Raw genomic sequence first — 9720 nt, forward strand, 5'->3', positions numbered from 1 at the left:
ATACACTTTTCAAAGCAAAACCATATCCACAATTTGAAACCCTTGCTCATGACAACACAAGATTTAGATACGTATAGCCAACTTTAATATACAATTTGAAGACCAGAGCTGCTTTTGCACCTTCAAAACATTATCTTTGATTAAATAGTGATTGCAATCTTCCCTCAGATAAAAAAAATAATATATATGTGTATATATATTTATGTATATAATTTCAAAATCAAAGCCTTGTACTTACTGCATCTTCTTCTGCATGTCATCTGATGGCACTGGGAACAGATCCCAGCATCCCAGAATGCAGCTTGGCAAGTATTTAGTCTCCAGCTTATAATTGGCTCTCTAATTGCAATGCATTTTTTTCCCTTTTGAACTAGCTAACTAACCTGTAATTTTTCTTGGTATCTGCCCAAAGGTAAATGAAGTATCTGATACACCCAAGGAATTCCTCATCTGCTACAGGTGACTTCAGATGGGGAGCTGCCATCACCAAATAAGAATGAATCTACATGTAACCAGGTTTCAATAATATCCCCAGGCAAGACAGATCGCTCATGCTTCCATTTTTATACTGTTTATTAGTTCTTATAAGAAGAAGCCCACATGCAAGTCTCCTCCCCTGAGCTCCTGCACAAGATTGAAGCTGAGAGAGATTCTGATCATTGAGCAAGTATTGACTTGATTTAATAAGGCAAGAAGAACCTCAACGAGCAATTACAATTGCTGCTGCTACCCACTAGCTTCAGGTGCTTAGCAATTCAGCAGATCAGCAATGAGCATGCTTAAGTTTGACCCACTTTTTCTTCTTCATTTTGCAAAATCAGGATTGTTCTTGTTATTTTGCGTGTGGCACTTTGCACTTAGGCAAACGCGTTACAGTAAAGTATCTTGCACTGTCACAATTTGAAAAGATTCTGCTGTTAATATATCGAGCTGTTAAAAGTCGATGCATATGTAAAAGTGGGGAGGAGGCTGCAGAATTAAATGCAAATTAGCATGAAATGATAATGGGCCTGCAGCAAGAAAAAAACATAAAGGAGCAGGTGCTTTAACTAAAATACTAACTAATAATAACTAACTAATAAATACTAATACTAACTAATACTAACATACTTCTTCATTTTGAGAAGCACTGAATTTGTCCTGCTTTCTGTTCCTTCACTCTGCCTATGGGCTCTTCTTCCTGCTGGTGTCCCGAGTAGCAGCTGAGGGACGTTCTGTCCTTACCAGCTGTCTCTGTTCTCCAGGTGAAGCTGGTGGGTGCTGGTGCCCTGCTCGTCTGTCAGGGGCCAAAGTCTGTCCTCTCCTCCCTCAGAGCATAAACAAGGAGTGGAGCTGCTCTCAGCAGGAGCGCGCTTGTTCTCCAGCTCTTTCCTCTCTTGCAGATCTATGTTCTGCAGTGCAGCAACTTGCTGGACTTCTCCTTTCTGCAAGAACATATTATTCTCACGCCCATTCTTTCCTTGTGGCCTCTGTCTCGTTGCATGTGAAGGAAAGTAGATGAGAATCCAGAAAATAGTATAGGACAAAGACTACTAGGCTTTTCACTCAACATACATGAGCTTTGGGTAAAAAGAAAGTCCATTCTCTTCTGGGAAGATGAAATGTTTTCCTAAAATATTGCATTTCTGGTCTACTGGACAAGAAATACACAGCCTTCCCCAGTAAAGCATTTCCTTCTGTTTGTAGTCAGACACTGCCAGAATGGCCATGGACAATCCTTTTGTTGTGCTCCTAGCCAGTCTCCGTTTCCCACTGCAGGTGTATATCCATGCACATTCAAATTACAAATAACACATTGCACGGCAACCAGATGCAAAACCCCGTAGCGAAGAAAGTAGACTCAGAAATCAGGCGCACAGTCTATACGATGCAGAAGGAATGTTGTAAATCATGCTAAGACAGCGGCTGCCAATAACACTCGCTGCCTTTCTCCAATGCACAAAGCCATTTCAGCGCACAGGGAAACGTAATAGTTCTAGCCAGGTGGGGATTGGTCTCTTCTCCCAGGCAGTCAGCAACAGGACAAGGGGCCATGGGCTTAAACTCTGCCAGGGGAAATTGAGGCTGGAGATGAGAAAGCAATTCTTTACAGAGAGAGTGGTCAGGCATTGGAATGGCTGCCCAGGGAGGTGCTGGACTCACCGGCCCTGGAGGTTTTTAAACTGAGATTGGACATGGCACTTAGTGCCATGATCTAGTCAACGGACTGGAGTTGGACCAGCAAAATTATCAATCCCAAGTACTTGAAGTTTGGCTTTTGAAGGCACAGAGAGTACAGGATTTAGAACAGAAAGCCTGGGATAGCGTTTACTCCAGATAGCAGCGCTGCTTTCTCCGCCTGAAAGTTCAAGCTTCTGTGTCCAAACTGTCTCCTGTCATTTAGTTTTCGTGACTACAAGGTTTGTTTCAAATCCACTCCAGATTTCCTAACAAAAAAAGGTTGGATAATTTTGCGTATGAAAGTTAGAGAAAGATACTCAGTTTTAGGCAACTGTTTTAGGTGGCACTGAATTGGTAGACAAACAGATTAAATTCTGGTGTCCTAGGAACAATAGTTAAATTTTTCCCATGTATGTGATGATGAGAAGTGAAGTAACCCAAGTAAAAGTACGAAAAAATGAGCTACTGGTTGGAAGTCTTAATTTTGAAATAAAATATTGTCCTGGTATCCATAAATTCATGCTTTTAGTTCTAGCAATTTTTCTCCATTTCCGTTCCCACTGATTATAAGTGATAAACCACGCGCGAGCGGCGGGAAGCAGATGTGCTCAGTGAGTCTCTGAATAACAGGCTGGGCTCAGAAGAGCTTTCAGCACTCATCGACATGTTTGGGGCTCTGCTTAGGAACAGCTTAAGTCCAGCATTGTCCACTTGCAGGTTCCCTGTTTTTCAAAAGAGGAAAGTACATTGGAAATCCAGTGGATGTTGTAAAGCAGAATCTCGTGTTGCAGCTAGCTTGTTGGCAAGGATCTCTGTGAGATGATTCTTTGTGTGTCTGCTGCTGCTCTGATCAGTGTGTAGATGCAGTGGGCAAGTTTAAAAGATTGGTAGGTATATGTGTAGATATTTTACAAAAGCAAAACCTGTCTACAGGTGTAGCTGAAAACACCTCTGCATAATATTCAGCCAGCTAGTTCAAAATGCTGGTAAAATCCCAGTGTCAGAGGGTGTGAATGTCATCATTTAGCAAAATGATTTGTCCTATATTTTCCCGAATGCAATTACTTTAAACTAATCGCTATTTCAGTAATGTCATACTGTACAAGATGGGGATTTGGGGCTCAGCTTCTGTAGTGTGGTTCAACTTTTAGATTCTTTTTCTCCAGACTTCTGTGCGCACAGTTTTATTTGTATCCAAACAATATTTGTGCAGGTGTCTACCTGGTGTTTGGGGCGTGCAAAAGCAGGGCTTGCCAAAACTTTGATATACATTTATTTATTTATTTATTTATTCATTTATTCCTACCCAAACAATGATCACATACCAGAGTGTCTGGGCACCAGAGATATGTGTTCTTCCATCTCAATGGAAGTCCACATTCTTTATGGAATTACTTATGCTTTCTTCTTGTACTGCAAATGAATAAGGGTACAAGACAGAGTAGAATAAAACCTTGAGACAGAATTCTGGAATCTTTCTCTGCTGCTTCCAAAGTAAGAAGGTTTCTGATTTAACCCACTGACACTCACTGCTACCTGATACATCCCAGGGTAATAAAAGCTGATTCTCACCAAATTTGAGGCAGCAGAAAAGAGTGATCCCTGATTGGCAATATTCTAAGGAGGGAACAAGTTAAAAATCCACAGACATGAGGTTCTTTGAGCACTTCTGCACACCTTGTGGGGGCAGAATGAGCAAGTATTAAATTTGAGCATCAAAGTGAATCCTCTTGTATTCAATTGATTGTGAAAGTTAATGTAATTCTGAGTATCAAAATTAGCAGATATTCAATTAAAGTTCTAGTGTGGTATGATTAAAAATGGAATAAAGCCGAACACATCTTTTGTGGGAGAACTGCATAAATATAATAGGGTTCTGTGCATGGATCAGTTGAGTGGCAAAGGGAACACTGTTCATTTTCTTGCACATGCTGCTCCATCCTTCGGCTTTGCATGCAGCCACTGCTCCTGTTCGTAGGTACGGCACCACTACCTGTGTCTGGCTTTCCCAGTAAGAGTGATATAGTAGCTTTGCTCTTAGGAGGGAAAATACAGTCAATATTCTCATGTTCCCCCACCTAGACAGAGGTACTGGAAGGAGCACATGGCTCTCTAGCAAATGGCTCCATCCATACTATGGGAATATGTAATAAACAGAAAAAAAGATAGCACTTGGGCTAACCACATCAACTATGACAGCAGAATCCAGACTCGCTGCCGGTGAGGGAGGGCTGATGGAATCATGGGGTGCAGATTAGGAAGCCAACTATTTGTCTAACATACTATGGATGCCCAGAATACTTATCCCAGGCTTTTTGCTTCAGATTTTGAAGAAGTACGGCATATCTGCCAATGAAATGACGTACAGTATAGCTTTGGAGCTTAGAGGGTAGAAATCTAGTGACCTGACACTCTGGAAAAAAATATGACTACATGTCCATTTTGTTATTCTTCTCCAGCCTGATTAATGGTAATTATCAACAATTTGGATTCAACTGAATTCAAGCTGGGAATATGACTAGACATCACTACTATTAACTTGTAAACTCCTTCTTCAAAGCAGCTGACAAACAATCTGTGTTTCCTTGTCAAACCCAAGCGTGCATCACTGCCAAGAGCAAGGAGGCTGTGCACAGAATGGCTCACCATCTGACCGGTCACCCTTTACCTACAGCCGAATTAGCCACACTATGGCAGTAACACTGAAATGAGAAACACCATTACGACATCCTTTTTATTATAGTGGGGAGCAAAGGTGCTTGAGGGATGAGACCTTATAAATCTGTAGTGAAACTGCTTTAGTTTTGCTGCTCATAGAGCAATGTTGTTGCTTTTTATTCTTGAAATGCACTCAAACATTCAAAACCCAATAAGCATGGTCTTTTAGTTCCGAAAGCAGCGTGGTCCCATACTCGGCAAACTGTGCCCTAGCTGAGGCACCAAATCAGTAAAATACTGGGTGGAAGTATACGCAACATTTTTGTCCTTGGCTAGACGACCATGGGTTATTTCACCTATGAATGGGAAAGGGTAGGTAATAACTTCTGATCTGTCCCTCTAAGATCATTTGGATTTACCCAGCTTGCCAGAGAATGAGAATCTGAATGATGGCAGCATGTTGACTCAGATTTTTCTAAGGAATAAAAGCAATGCGGTCATGTAACTGTGCGGGAAACTTTGCCCAAAATCATAAAATGCTTAGCTCTTTTTCCTTGTAGCACAGCCCTGTCTGTGTCATTCCTTTTTCATTTGTTGTTCTCAGCCTGAATTCCTTAGATAACAGAGTCTTAACTTTTATTGTAGATATGGAAAACGGCCCAGACGTTTTGCTCCTTGGTTGTTCTGGCTGCTTTCCTGCCTCAGTAATACCCACAGCACATTCAACTTGCTCCTGCAATCATTCTTCAAAATAAGGCCAAAAAATAAAGGACACCATTAAAAATTAACTCGCTGCTACCTTAGTTAATGACTTCAGAAACCAGCAAAAGTGAGTTGTGAGCTGGTTCTTTGGAGAGTTAGTCCTGACTCTGCTATACTGGTTACATGCGCCTAAAATATAGCAAGAGGTGGCGGGGTTAGTGTAGAGGTCAATAAACACTATTCAGCGCTGCAGGTCTTGAATTACTAATGTTTCTATGACCGCAAAACAACCAAGGAATTTTGGGGGCACATTGCAGCCTGCGCACACGTTTCAATTGTTCTCAGTGCCAGTCCAGCTTGCACCTGCCGCTGACAATAGGGAACATGCACGCGGAGACACCTGCCTTGTATTAGAAACCCTGTCAACACAAACTTCGCTGACTTCTGCGAAACTTTTCTGGCTACAGACAACCAGAAGGAAAAGTATGGAATAACAGGTGGAGTTACATGAAGCATATAAAGACAGTAAGCTAGATTTTAAAGCTGAGAACATGACACATAATAAACACCATACATCCAAGTGGTATAGATAACCATGCCCGCTTGACATTTCCAAACATAAAATCCTGATTTCTGTTGCTTAGTAGATTGCCAGCATACTATTTGGACTGTAAATTTTCGCGCTGGGCCTCTGCCCTAAGGTCATATTTTGTGTGTGTCTGTATGGATAAAATAGCAACGATCAGTTCCTCAAGAAGGAAAAATAGTAAGCTTTGCTCTGTTAAGCATTTTACAACTATTTCTTTGAATCTGTAGCGTGCCCAGGCTTTGGCGAGTGAATTGCTTTGGTTAAGGATGTGTCTATTGGCATCCTGTAGACTGAAAGAGTTTGCATTTCCCCACAGCGAGCCCTCTGATCCCTCTTTGTGCCTTCAGAGATGCACAATAAAGGCAGAACATGACACACAGACTTTGCATGAGACTTCTAACACATTTACCCTTCACTTGGAAGGTACTTCATGTATTTGATGTCCCCTACCTATTGTGTTGCCCCCTGTTTCAGTTATAAGACAAGGCAGGGTCTCATACAACACACATAGTGACTTATTTGTATTGAGTGGTGAGAGAAGGGATTTCACAGGAACGTGGACGCACAGAGGAGAGAACCAGAGAACCTGGATATCCACAAGACTGAGGGAATTAAGAGAAGTTACGATTCTGAGGCAGCTGAAGAATTTGAGTCGGGCAGAAACTCCAGAGCTTCCTGTGTGCTGAACGTCCTGGCTGACACCGGCTTTGATAAAGGAGGATATTATTGCTTTTCTTGCAACTGCTGACCTGCTGCCAGATATTGTTCAGCTGAGGACAGCCATCAAAAAGCTTGTGGGTTTTTCTTCTGTCAGAGGATATGAATGACTGTTATTTCCTTCAAATGAATTCCAAATAAATAGCTGAAATGTATTAAACCTCAGACCATCTAGGAAAAAATGTAAAACCTGCATCTTAAGGGGTGAGATTGACAGTTCTAATGAGGAATTCAGCCTGTTCACTCATCTTTATTAAATCAGGGCTTCAAAGGCAGTATTCTCTGGGTGAAGCTACAGTCAGACGAGGTGTCAGGGGAGAAGACAAGATCACAGAATGGCAGGATCACACAGAATCCCAGAATGTCAGGGGTTGGAAGGGCCCTGGAAAGCTCATCCAGTGCAATCCCCCCATGGAGCAGGAACACCCAGATGAGGTTACAAAGGTGAACCTCTGCTGTACGGGTGTCCTGGCACAGCGGGACCAGGTCCTGCAGGGCTGAGGGTCCTCACGCCAGCTCTGCCTGGAGCTGCGCTAAATCCGCCCCAGCCACCTGGTGAGTTGTGTAGGACAACGGAGCGATGTGTTCAGTTCCTTCATACTCCTAGAACCTCTCCCTGTGATCTGCACTTAATCAGCTGTGAAGTTGCACACCTGATGTGCTGCAAAACTATAAAGGCATCTGCCACGTTAATATACACAAGTAACGAGCATTTTGCATATATATTTTTAGGTGTTTTTTTTGTTTTGAACACACGCACACCTGAAACATGGTGAAACATCTTCAAATGCTTGCCTGATGATTCCGTTAGCTTCTTCCCTGCTGTAAATTAAAATACATGGGTCCAAATTTCTTCTACGGAGTTAATGAGGAAATGAAGAAATGTAATTTAGCAGTATAGTTTTTAAAATATTTAGATTATGTCTCTTAAATTGTTATATCTTGTTGTAACATTTAGTTTTACCTGCACTATTAAAAAACAATTAGCTTGCATAAAATGCTGCATGTGAAGTACTTTCAAGGTCACACCGTTAGGACAACAGAGGTTTGGTCTTAGAGTATTAGAAGGAACCCCAACAGAAATACCCACGCAGTTTTAAACACCACGTAATGCTGGCGGGAGCTCCATTCTAGGTTTCTTTGGAAAGCACCATGCGAACCACTGTACTGAAGATCAAGAACCAAAGCAAATCTCAGAATTGCATAACACAGACGGTCCGGGAGGTATCGAGCCCTATTGCCTCATCCACTGCAACAGACCCCGTTGCGGCAACGCATTAAGAAACTGAAGTCAGGGGTAAGATGAGACGTCGCAATATCTCAGCACCGTGACACGGGGCCGGGGCAGGTCCACGGACCCAGACTGGCCGTGGAGTGAGGAGCAGAACTTCACAGCTCTCACGAATGCTCACCAGTCCCGTGCCTAACCTATAGCACACTTGGAAAATGCAATCCAGAATACACATCATCGCAATCATCGTTTGGAAACTTCCGACCTACATGCAGGCTTGCGAGCAGCTACCCCTGCAGATACACTATCGCTGCAATTACAGGTAGCCATGGAGCTCCGGGATTGTGTGTGTATAATATTGTTATGCAAACACACATCGACTTTTAACCTCAGTTTCACAGTCATCGTGGTTTTCATTTCAAAGGAGGAAAAAAGAGGCAGAAATAAAGTCTCCTGCAAATAGACCTTGATTAAATCTAGAAAGAATTTTTGCAAACAACTCAAACGCAGGCAGGCTGAAACCCTAAAATGGCACCGTGCTGGCCAGAAAAGGACAGTTACAACAAACATTGCACTTGAAAATTCAACTTTGTACTTGGTAAGACTTCTTTCTTGTCCTGGTTTAATATTTAAATAGGGAAAGACGATTTCAAAGATTATTAGAGTTTCCCTCAGAAAATGAGGACATTCCCACCAAATTCTTTATAGGAGATCCATAAAATGCCCTTTAGAAATAGCACTTGGGCTTTTCTATCTGATCTCAGACTAATAAATTTAACCTTGAGAAGCAGTCCAAAGGAAGTACTTAATCCTGACCATTTAGCCTGGATTCCCAGATTCACTGACCATTAAAAGTGCCGCAAAAGCTGTGAAAATCGTATTCCCTCCCACCTGTGCCCCCAAGACTCACCAGAGCCCGGGGCTGCTCCCCGCGCCCGGCCAGCCCGCGGGCACCATGGGGAGTGCGCTGGATCCGAAGGAGAAATCCAAATGCTGATCCAGAGGAGAAATCCAGCGGCTGGGATGGGGTCTGGCTGGGAAGATGCAGCAGATATCCCGGGGTTAACGGCTCTCAGGGAGAGCAAAGGCAAGAAGCCAGTCCAGACGATTCGCCTTTCCACGGGGCTCTGGGGCGTTTTTGCATTTGCAGAAATACCTGGACCACAGGCTGAGCTTTGGAGCGTCACATGGGTGACAGAGCTAAAAAAGGCGAACCCACAGGCTTGATTTCAACCCACCCAATAAATTAGTGTTTTCCCCCGAGACTGCTTATGTGCCCCTTCCAAACTTCTCTCCAGTTCTCCTGGAATTTTAATATCCTGCTCTCTTTGGTTTCGTACTTTTTCGCTCTTTTATTTTTAGATTCAGTATCTCACAGTGGTCTGCAGAGTCTGCTTGACGCCAGCAAATGTAACTGGATCCCGGGTCCCCGCGAGCCAGGAATTGCAGCCATGATCAGCCTGCTGCCGAGAGCGCAGACCTTGGCACTGCTCAAAACCAAATAGTCTGAATCCTCTATTTATCTTACGGCAGGGCTTGGGAAAGGAGGCTCGAAGAGTTCATCAAAATGTAAAGGATAGCTGGGAAAGGTTAGGGGTAAGTAAACAGAAATCAAAGGTGCAAATAGGTCTGTTCTACAACAGATCTCTGTGACCAGATTTCC

At 42.9% G+C, this 9720-nt stretch overlaps 1 protein-coding gene across 4 annotated transcripts in view; it reads right to left on the bottom strand.

Moving 5' to 3' along the window:
- RAF1 (Raf-1 proto-oncogene, serine/threonine kinase) overlaps positions 1-9181 on the bottom strand; it is a 79078-nt gene extending 69897 nt beyond the window's left edge. For 2 of the 4 annotated variants that reach the window (XM_065074441.1, XM_065074436.1), the window contains exon 1: positions 8968-9181. The gene's annotated coding sequence lies outside the window, so the exon portion shown is untranslated. The remainder of the gene's footprint in view (positions 1-8967) is intronic. The other 2 variants (XM_065074440.1, XM_065074435.1) reach the window with 1 other exon arrangement.
- Between the last annotated feature and the right edge of the window lie 539 nt (positions 9182-9720).

The sequence above is a fragment of the Columba livia genome, chromosome 10, assembly GCF_036013475.1.
Source record: "Columba livia isolate bColLiv1 breed racing homer chromosome 10, bColLiv1.pat.W.v2, whole genome shotgun sequence".
Lineage (NCBI taxonomy): Eukaryota > Metazoa > Chordata > Aves > Columbiformes > Columbidae > Columba > Columba livia.